The sequence below is a fragment of the Papio anubis genome, chromosome 6 (genome assembly GCF_008728515.1).
Source record: "Papio anubis isolate 15944 chromosome 6, Panubis1.0, whole genome shotgun sequence".
Classification (NCBI taxonomy): domain Eukaryota; kingdom Metazoa; phylum Chordata; class Mammalia; order Primates; family Cercopithecidae; genus Papio; species Papio anubis.
Window position 1 is genome coordinate 10,414,692 of NC_044981.1, and position 10,420 is coordinate 10,425,111.

At 45.3% G+C, this 10,420-nt stretch overlaps 1 pseudogene; it reads right to left on the bottom strand.

Annotated features, from left to right (window-relative positions):
* Positions 1-428: 428 nt before the first annotated feature.
* Positions 429-2,809, bottom strand: LOC110743031 (annotated as a pseudogene).
* Positions 2,810-10,420: the final 7,611 nt, after the last annotated feature.

Below are 10,420 nucleotides of genomic sequence, written 5' to 3' on the forward strand. Positions count from 1 at the left end.
CCCAGGAGGTTGAGGCTGCAGTGAGCGATGATTGTACTACTGCACTCCAGCCCAGAAAACAGAGCCAGACCCTGTCTCTAAAATTTAAATAAATAAATAAATAAAGTCTATTATCCCCATTTTGGGGAAAAAAAAAAATCTGAGAGAACGCCAGGCACCATGGCTCAAACCTGTAATCTCAGCAATTTGAGAGGCCGAGACTGGCAGATGGCTTGGTCAAGAGTTCGAGACCAGCCTGGCTAACATGGTAAAAATGCCTGCCTCTACTAAAAATACAAAAATTAGCCAGGTATGATGGTGGCGCCTGTTATCCCAGCTACTTGGGAGGCTGAGGCAGGAGAATTGCTTGAACCCAGGAGGCAGAGGTTGCACTGAGCTGAGATCATACCACTGCACTACAGCCTGGGTGACAGAGTGAGAATCCATCTCAGAAAAAAAAACAAAAAAAAACAACAAAAAAAACCCAGCCTGAGAGAGAAATCAAGTAATATGCCCCAAATTACACTACTAGCAAATAACAAAATCAAAGTTCAATCCCAAGTCTCAATTTTCATTTCAAATTCTTCACTTACTGTATCTGTTTCCTGTTGCTGCTGTAGCGCATTACTGTACACTTGGTGGCTTAAAACAACAGAGATGTGCTTTCTCACGGTGCAGGAGATAAGTCTGAAATCAAGGAGTCAGCAAGGCCACAGTCCCTCCAGAGGCTCCAGGAAAGAATCCACTCCTTGCCTCTTCTGGCTGTCAAAATTCTGTGGCTTGGAGCCACATGGCTCCAATGTCTGCCTCCAAGGTCACATGGCTTCCTCCTCTTCTGTCTGTGTAAAGTCTCCCTCTGCTTCTTTCTTATAAAGACACCTGTGATTGCATTTAGGACACCCCTAGAGAATCCAGGATAATTGCCTCATCCCAAGATCCTTCACTTTACATCTGTAAAGTCTTTTTTTTTTTTTTTATTTGCCATATAAGGTAACACTCACAGGTCCCAGGGTTAGGATGTGGATATCTTTTGGAGAGCCTAACACAGATATCTTAAAAAGAGAATCTGCACTCAGGTCCCCAGGGCCAAGACAAGGCCTGCTCTCCAGCACAATCATGCCAATTACAACACTCAGGCAAAGCCTAAGGGGTGCTGGGGTCCTTTACAAGATGCAATCACTTTTGTCTGGGTCTGGAGCTTATAACCTGAGCCTAGTGCAGAAGAGGGGGTTGGAGGAGTGAGGACTGGATAGGCCAGATGCCAGGAAGGTAAAAAGATAAATGCTGATTTGTCAGATATGAATGCTTGGTGACTGTAGAGTTCCTGAAAACAGAAGGAAGAGATGGGAGGGAAATATATTTCATGAATATAAAAATAACTTGAGTATTTACTTTAACCAAGTGATCAAGCTTAGTGTCACCAATATGAAAAAAAAAGGTGACATTGTTCACTTCTGGTGTGATTCAATAAGATACTCAACATTACCTATTCAATTCTCTTAACAAAGCTAAAAAATAAGCACATAAATAAAGGTTAAATCATGTGGAAACCATCAGACAAATCCAGAATGAAGGGCATTTTATAAAACGACTGTTTTGGATGCTTTATAATATTTCAGTATCATGAAAGAAAATCTGAGGAGATTGTTCTAAATTAAAAGACACTAAAGACACATAGACCAAAGTAGCACTTGAGCCTTAATTGGATCCTGGGTTTAAAAAAAAAAAAAGAAAGAAAGAAAACCAGCTATTAAGAGCATTTTTGAAACAATTAGGAAAATATAAATAGGGACTATTTTATCATAGGATATTGAATTAACATTAATTTCCCTTTTTTTTAAAAAAAATACACATCAGGAGCAGATTTTTATGAGATGGAGGATAGCAAGGATTAGGTAAGTGGTCACAAATGGCAAATACAGCCATGCTACAAAGGAGTGAAGGCATTACTGGGTATGAGAATGGGTACTTATGAAATCTAAGGGTCAGGTGACCTGATGAATTCTGACCATCCAGTAAGCTCTTCTCCTTGGCACTCAATATGACCAGTGCCGGCATGAAAGGGTCTACAGTAGCTAGTTCAACTTGGTCAACAGCTCTTCCAGTTCTGATCGAGCTTTGAATCTCCCCTTGAAGTCTTCTTCAGTGTGCTCCTTCACTGACAATCTGACTCCTTCAGGAAGATTGCTCTGGATTATTTCCAAGAAAATCTCTGCAAACGTAGCATGCAAACCGCTGATCTGAACCACTCACTCATGGGTGGTCAGCACTGAGTCCAGGAACATTTTGCTGCCTTGGTCCTGCAACCACAACACTTCAATGGTTTTGGTTGGCATCACATAACTTTCCTCAACTTTAATGGAGAGAGCGTTGCAGAGGTTGTGAACATACTGGACATAACTCTCTGCCAAGGTCATGTCATATGCAGTCAGATGAATGGTTAAAATCCCATATTCATCATCTGTCCCCAAATGAATGAGTCTCGCTTCCACTTTTCCCTTCTTCTTGGGCTCTTCTGCTTTAATTAGGTGCTTGTACTTTCCAATGGCGTGAATGGGCTTTGTCTCGTAGGGCCTACTGGTACTTAGTAGCATGCCACCTACAGAATAGATGGGCTTCTGTGCTGAAGTTCTAAACCTTAAGAGAGAAAGGCTTGCTTAAAAATGGTACTGTTCCTCAGGCACAGCACCTTTTCCAAGGTTCTGCGCATCCTTTGCTGCTGCATGGCCTCTAGCTGTGCAAACCGAAGACCCGCCCTCTAACATTAATTTTCTTAGATGTGATAATTTTTTTTTTTTTGAGACAGAGTCTCGCTCTGTCACCCAGGCTGGAATGCAGTGTCACGATCTCGGCTCACTACAACCTCTGTCCCTCCAGATTTAAGCAATTCTCTGCCTCAGCCTCTGGAGTAGCTGGGAATATGGGCATGTGCCACCACACCAGGCTAATTTTCTGTATTTTTAATAGAGATGGGGTTTCACCATCTTGGCCAGGCTGGTCTTGAACTCCTGACCTCATGATCCACCCGTCTCGGCCTCCCAAAGTGCTGGGATTACAGATGTGAGCCACCGCACCCGGCCCTAGATGTGATAATTTTCTATGTCAGAAAGAAATTTTTAATCTCACAAGATACATGTGAAGTATTTAGGGATGAAGTATCCTGGTGTTTGCAGCCAACACTGAGTACAATTAAGTGAAGGGTATGTGAGTGTTTGTTGGACTATTCCTCTAGCTTTTCTGTAGGTTATACTTTCTTTCCACATGAAAAAGAAAAAAGTGTTGATGCTTCTCTGGTGAATCTGGTGGTGCTCTTCACCAGTGATGAGTGAGGGGAGTTTTTCAATGAACTTATAATTGCTGCACTGTCTTTGGATTGCTCTATTTTTACTAATAATCAGTAAACTGACACAGTGTGGGAGACTCACTAAGGGTCCTGTGCTAAGCCATTCTTAACGTAATACTCCTCAAAATTGAAGCCGCTGATATAAATAGATTATTTGTAGTTGTCTATTTTTTATGCTTTTTGAGATGGAGTTTCGTTCTTGTTGTCCAGGCTGGAGTGCAATGGCGCAGTCTTGGCTCACTGCGACCTCCACCTCCCGGATTCAAATGATTCTCCTGCCTCAGCCTCCTGAGTAGCTGGGATTACAGGTGTGTGCCACCATGCCCAGCTATTTTTTTTTTTTTTTTTTTTTTTTAGTAGAGACAGGGTTTCGCCATGTTGGACAGGCTGGTCTTGAACTTCAGACCTCAGGTGATCTGCCCACCTCAGCCTTCCAAAGCGCCACCGCCCCTGGTCCATAGTTGTCTATTATCTGTGATTCTATTCTCCTCTATCAGGATGGAAAACAAAGCACTAATGATCGATGTAAACTTTGTGAGCATTTTTTCATCATAAGCATTGATTCATTCAATGAATTTGGACTGGGCAGCTACAATGGCCTGCTCCAGTCACAGGGGATTCAGTGGACAGGATACGGTGCTTGCCGTCATTGAGATTACATTCTAAGTAGAAGCATTAGAATCAAGCACTTAAAAAATCTACAGAGTGATTCTACTTATTCACCACTCTTTTATTAACTCCCATTATATCTACCAGGACACAAGCTGAAAATATTTACAATACCATACAGGGCAGATGTCAAGATGACCCCTGCAGGTCAGGCATGGTGCCTGATACCTGTAATCCCAGCGCTTTTGGAGGCCAAGGTGGGAGGATCAATTGAGACCAGGAGTTCAAGGCCAGCCTAGGCAATATATTAAGGCATAAGAAAGAAAGAAAGAAAGAGAGAGAGAGAGAGAGAAAGAAGAAAGAAAGAAAGAGAAGGAAAGAAAGAAAAGGGAAGGGAAAGGAAGGAAAGGAAAGCAAGGAAGAAAGGAGGGAGGGAGGAAAAGAAAGAGAGGAAGGGAGGGAGAGGGAGGGAGGGAAGGAGGAAGGAAGGAAGGAAGGAGAGAGAAAGAGACAGAGAGGAAGGAAGGAAGGAAGGAAGGAAGGAAGGAAGGAAGGAAGGAAGGATGGATAAAGAGAGAAAGAAAGAAAGATTAGTCCAGCAAGGTGGTGGTACATGCCTGTAGTTCCAGCTACTTGGGAGGCTGAGGTAGGAGGATCGTTTGAGCCCAGGAGTTGGAGGCTGCAGTGAGCCATGATCACATCACTGCACTCCAGCCTGGGCAACAGAGCAAGACCATGTCCGAAAAAACAAAAATAAATAAATAAATAAATAAATAAATAAATAAATAAACTGGCCCTGGCAGTCCGCCATTATTTGTAGTCTCCTGGTATCCATATCCTTGTTTAGTCCCTTTCTATTAATAGTGTGCTCAAAAAATGTCAGCTTATTTTTGGAATTTAAAGTCATAAGAACGGGAGTGGATGAAATGGCCTATGAAGTAAGCGTGAGTAGAAGCAAGCAAGCTCCAAAATCTGAGCTCTTGTGACTTAGTCCATTTGGGCGGCCACAACAAAATCACCCACTCAGCCTGCGTGATTTATACAGCAGAAACTCATTGCTCACAGTTCTGGAGGCTGGGAGTTCAAGATCGAGGCACCGGCAGATTCCGTACCTGCTGAGGCCTCTGTCTATTTCACAGATGGTGCCTTCTATGTGTCCTTACATGGTAGAAGAGCCAAGGGAGGTCCCTTGAGCCACTTTTATAAGGCACTAATTCTGTTCATGAGCGATAAGGAGGACCCAGCAAGAGACTAAGAGGGAGCATCCAGAAAGGTAGGATAAATATCAGGTAAATATGATGTCTGGAAACCAAGTAAGGTAAGTTTTCTAAGGAAGAGAGAGAGAGAGAGAAGGAGCTCAACTGTTTCAAATGCACTGAGAGTTGCTAGGAATAACAATTAAAATGAGCAATGTGGAGGTCATCGGTGACCTTGATTAAAAAAAAAAAAAAAATTCTGCCTGCACGGCAGCTCATGCTTGTAATCCCAGCACTTGGGGGACAAGGTGGGAAAATCACTTGAGCCCAGAAGTTCGAGACCAGCCTGGGCCAAAGAGTGAGATCCTGTCTCCACAAAAAAATAAACAAAATTAGTTGAGCATGGTGATGTGTGCTTGTAGTCCCAGCTACGTGGGAAGCTGAGATAGGAGAATCGCTTGAGCCCAGGAGGTGACGCTACAGCCTGGGTGACAGAATGAGACTCTGTCAAAAAAACAGCTCACTGGGCTCGGTGGCTCACACCTCCCAGCACTTTGGGAGGCCGAGGCGGGTGGATCACGAGGTCAGGCGTTCGAGACCAGCATGGCCAACATAATGAAATCCAGTCTCTACTAAAAATACAAAAAATTAGCTGGGCATGGTGGCCGGCCGGCGCCTGTAATCCCAGCTACTCGGGAGGCTGAGGCAGGCGAATCACTTGAACCTGGGAGGCGGAGATTGCAGTGAGCCGAGATCGTGCCACTGTACTCCAGCCCGTGCAATAGTGCGAGACTCCATCTAAAACCAAACCAAAACAAACAAACAAACTAACAAACGAACAAAAACTCATCAGTAGTGTTGAGAGAAAGAATCTCTTTGGAATGCGTTCATGAATGGGAAAACATAAACTGAAAGCAGTACCTAGACACAACACTTTGAAAGAATGTTGCTGTAAAAGGAAGGTGACAAATGAGGTAGCAGATGGAGGGGTAAGTGGAGTCAGGAAGGAATTGTTTCTGGGATGGGAGAAATAAGAGTATGCTTTATGAGGATTAGTATAATATGGTAAGGAGAGGAAATTTTGTGACACAGGAGAGGGACAGAATTGCTGGAGTGATGTCCGTGAATAGGAGGAGGTTGAATGGGATCACGGACTTTGGGAAGAGGGTCAATTCATCCATACTGGCAAGGGAGAAGGGAGAGTATATGGGCACAAAGGCAGGCATGCTGGTGGGAGCTTGTGGCACTTTACTCTTTACCAGTCTCCAGAACTGTGAGAAAATAAACTTCTGTTGCTTAAGCCAAAAACAAACAAAAAAAAGACACCTCTTATTACTGGTTAGATGACTATGTTTGCTGAATCAACTGAAAAGCTTTGTCTGAACAATCCCCTACAGGCTGTCATTTGGTGGAGAATGTGAGAGCCTTCGATAAACTTATCTGGAATCTCCCCTGGTTGTCTTCTTCTCACTGAAACCTGGCTCCCTGGGACTCGGCCTTCCCTGAGCATTTCAGATGGTGTTTTCTCTCCTATAACCTTTGTGCCACTGAAACTAGGGGTGGAGTAAGCCTCTTCCTCATTCCTCATCACTGCTTCAAACCATCTTCCCTTTCATCTTCACAGATACATCCAGCTACAAATCTCACGCCATTATCAGACTCTTCCACACATGATTCCACTTTGTAAGCGTCATCTGCTGGGGTCACACCCCCATTCCTTGTAGAGATACACTGCCACTCTAGGCAATACACTTCTGCCCCAGTTCCTGGTGATTTCAATGTCCACTTAGACGACCTCTCCTCCAATGACCCCTTTGTCCACCCTACCTCAGCGGCTCACTTCTGTGGCCACATCCTTGACGTTGCTGCAACCAAATAACAACAACCCTGACATAATGTCAATTGCCACAACTCACTCTCCTCCTCACCACCATCTTGGCATTCTCCTCTCATTTCTCCAACTCCAACAATCCTTTGACCCCATTGGGACTTCACCTATGATCCTATCACTCTTTTACTTCTTTCAACACTACCATATCCTTTCTTCCCTTCTTATTCAGCTAAATTCTGTGGTCAATTATTATCATGACTTCTTGCTTGAACCCTGAGCTCTCTTGCCCTCTCTTCTCCGTCATTTCAGGCAGCTCCACCACAACCCTGATGAAATCCAACTCTGCCTGTTCCACGCTTGTCCCTATAGAAAAGCATCCAACCCTGCAGAATATTTTAAATTTGTGGTCACTCACTTATGTGGGCCCTGTTCATTCTCCCTGTTTCCTAATAATTATTTCATCACTTATTCCTCCTCAAGCCTCTAAACACCCATCCTCCTGTCAGCTGTCACTGTCAGCTGGTAACATGCACTCCACTTCTCTGAAAAGAGTAAATGGCCAGGCGCAGTGGCTCACACCTGTAATCCCAACACCTTGGGAGGCCAAGGTGGGAGGATCACCCGAGGTCAGGAATTCGAGACTGGCCTGGCCAACATGGCAAAACCCTGTCTCTACTAAAAATACAAAATTAACCAGTTGTAGTGGCACGTGCCTGTAATCCCAGCTACTCGGGAGGCTGAGGCAGGAGACTTGCTTGAACCTGGGAGGTGGAGGTTGCAGTGAGCTATCACACCACTGCACTTCAACCTGGGAGAAAAAGTGAGACTCTGTCTCAAAAATAAAATAAAATTAAATTAAATTTAAAAATAGACTTGTGACAATGGAACATAGTAGTTCTGGCGTAGTTGATTAAAAAAATAGTAGCCGCCATTTTTGCACTTGCAATGGTTTATTAATCAACCAGGATTGAAAACCAGGTATCAGGTGGTCGAAGGAAAAGGTCAGAAGAGGTGCTGTCCACAGAGACAAATCTGAGCAGAGGTTTGAATGAGGGGAGGAGGGAGCCAGAGCTGCTTGAGGGGGCTGAGGGGTCTGCACGTGGGGGTGGGGGAGGGGCGGTTTAAGGGGGGAAGGGAGCCGCAGGCACTGAGGTCACCTGCTCCACGGCTCCACCTGGTGGAAATCATCCTTGCAGAGCTCAAGCTACAGACAAACCCAAGGAAAACAGATTTACTACACAAATGTTGCAGGCAATACTTCTGTTATAAATGTTTAAATGTTTTTAATGTAGTGGTGTTCTTCTAATTATTACTTGTCTTTCAGAAGTACCCATTTAAATTTTTTTGCACCTTTGTTCTTAGATCGTTTTGCAACATCACCTTTTCTCCCTGGAGTTCCCGAGTCCCCTTTCCTCCAGCCTCGGAGGCAGAATATTTGTGGAGTCGAATCAGCACTGCTCAGTTGTCCAGCAAACTTTTTTCTTTTCAAACTAGTATCTCTGCAAGCAAACTCTTCTTCCACATCCCACAACCCAAGGCCTCATCCCCACAAACACAAAGGCACCTCGCACCACACCTTACTGCTGCTTCTCGGCCCCCAGCGCACATTCCCTTTGCTCTGCGACATTGCACCTGGGAGCTCCACAGCTGCACTTCTGTCTTGCCGGCTGGCTTGGGTTCTATCCTGGGGGAGATCTGAAGGCAGGAGGAGGAAGGCAGGACTGCCTTTTTCTGGTTTGAGTGCTGTCCCGCAATGGCGCTTCCCCCTCAGCAGCAGCTGGTTGCAGCCTCCGTTTCCCCTCAGCGCTAGCGTCATTGCTCCCCCTAAACAGATCCGCAGCAGCCAGGCCGTGTGCCCGTCTCAGAGGTCTGAGCCCCGGCTTCATAGGGTCATGTATTAGCTTCCTAGGGGCTGTCGTAACCAATAACCAGTGATGGTGTCATTTAAAACAATAGAAATATATTCGCTCACAGTTCTGGAGACCAGAAGTCAGAAATCAACATGTTAGCAGAGCCGCGCTCCCTCTGAAGGCTCCCGGGAAGAATCCTTCCGCGCCTGTCTCCTGGCTTCTGTGGTTTCCAGCAATCACTGGCGTTCCTTGGCCTGGAGCTGCAATACTCCAATCTCTGCCTCTGTCTTCGCACCATGTCCTTTCCCTTGTCTTCTGTGTCTTTCCATGGCCTTCTGATAAGGACACAAGTCATTGGATTTAGGGCACACTCTAATCTAGTAGAACTTTTTTTTTGAGACAGAGTCTCGCTCTGTGGCCCAGGCTGGAGTGCAGTGGCGCGATCTCGGCTCACTGCCAGCTCCGTCTCCCGGGTTCACCCCATTCTCCTGCCTCTGCCTCCCGAGTAGCTGGGACTACAGGTGCCCGCCACCATGCCTGGCTAATTTTTGTAATTTTAGTAGAGACAGGGTTTCACCATGTTGGCCAGGATGGTCTCTATCTCTTGACCTCCTGATCCACCGGCCTCGGCCTCCCAAAGTGCTGGGATTAGAGGCGTCAGCCACCTCACCTGGCCTAGTAGAACATCTTAACCTGATACACATCTGCGAAGACTCTATTTCCAAGTAAGGTCACATTCAGGTAGACCTGAACTTTTGGAGAACACCACTCAACCCATGATTGCCTCCTCCACCAAGCCTCTCAGTTCCAATAACTCCAGACTCTTCTCTTTGTTCCCTCCAACCCTTGAGGGAAGAAGTTATTTTATATTAGCATGGTGCTTTATTTCGTTTTGTTTGATGTTTGTTTGTTCAGCTCTTCCACACATATGTTACCAATTACCTTTAGTGAATTCCCTCCATTGAAACAATATTATGTGGTTTCTTCTTTCCTGATTCAAACCTGACACTGTGCTTGTTACCAGGAGAGGTTCTAGGAAACAGACTATCAAAAATGAGAGTCTATAATCCCAGCACTTTGGGAGGCTGAGGCAGGTGGATGGCTTGATATCAGGAGTTCGAGATCAGCCTGGCCAACATGGAGAAACACTGTCTCTACTAAAAATACAAAAACTAGCTGTGCATGGTGATGCACACCTGTAGACCCAGCTACTCGAGAGGCTGAGGCGTGAGAATCGTTTGAGTCCTGGAGGTGGAGGTTGCAGTGAGCCATGATTGTGCCACTGCACTCCAGCCTGGGCCACAGAGTGAGACTCTGTCTCCAAAAAAAAAGAGAGAGAGAGTCTAACGCAGAGTGTCATGTGCCTGTAGTCCTAATTACTCAGGAAGCTGAGGCAGAAGTATCACTTGAGGCCAGGAGTTTGAGTCTTGATATGGTTTGGATCTGTGTCCTCACCCAAATCCCATGTTAAATTGTAATCTCCAGTGTTGGAGGTGGGGCCTGGTGGTAGGTGATTTGTTCATGGGGACAGTTTCTCATGGTTTAACAACACTCCCCTTTGGTACTGTAAGGTGAGTGATATCTGGTTGTTTAAAAATGCATGACACCTCCC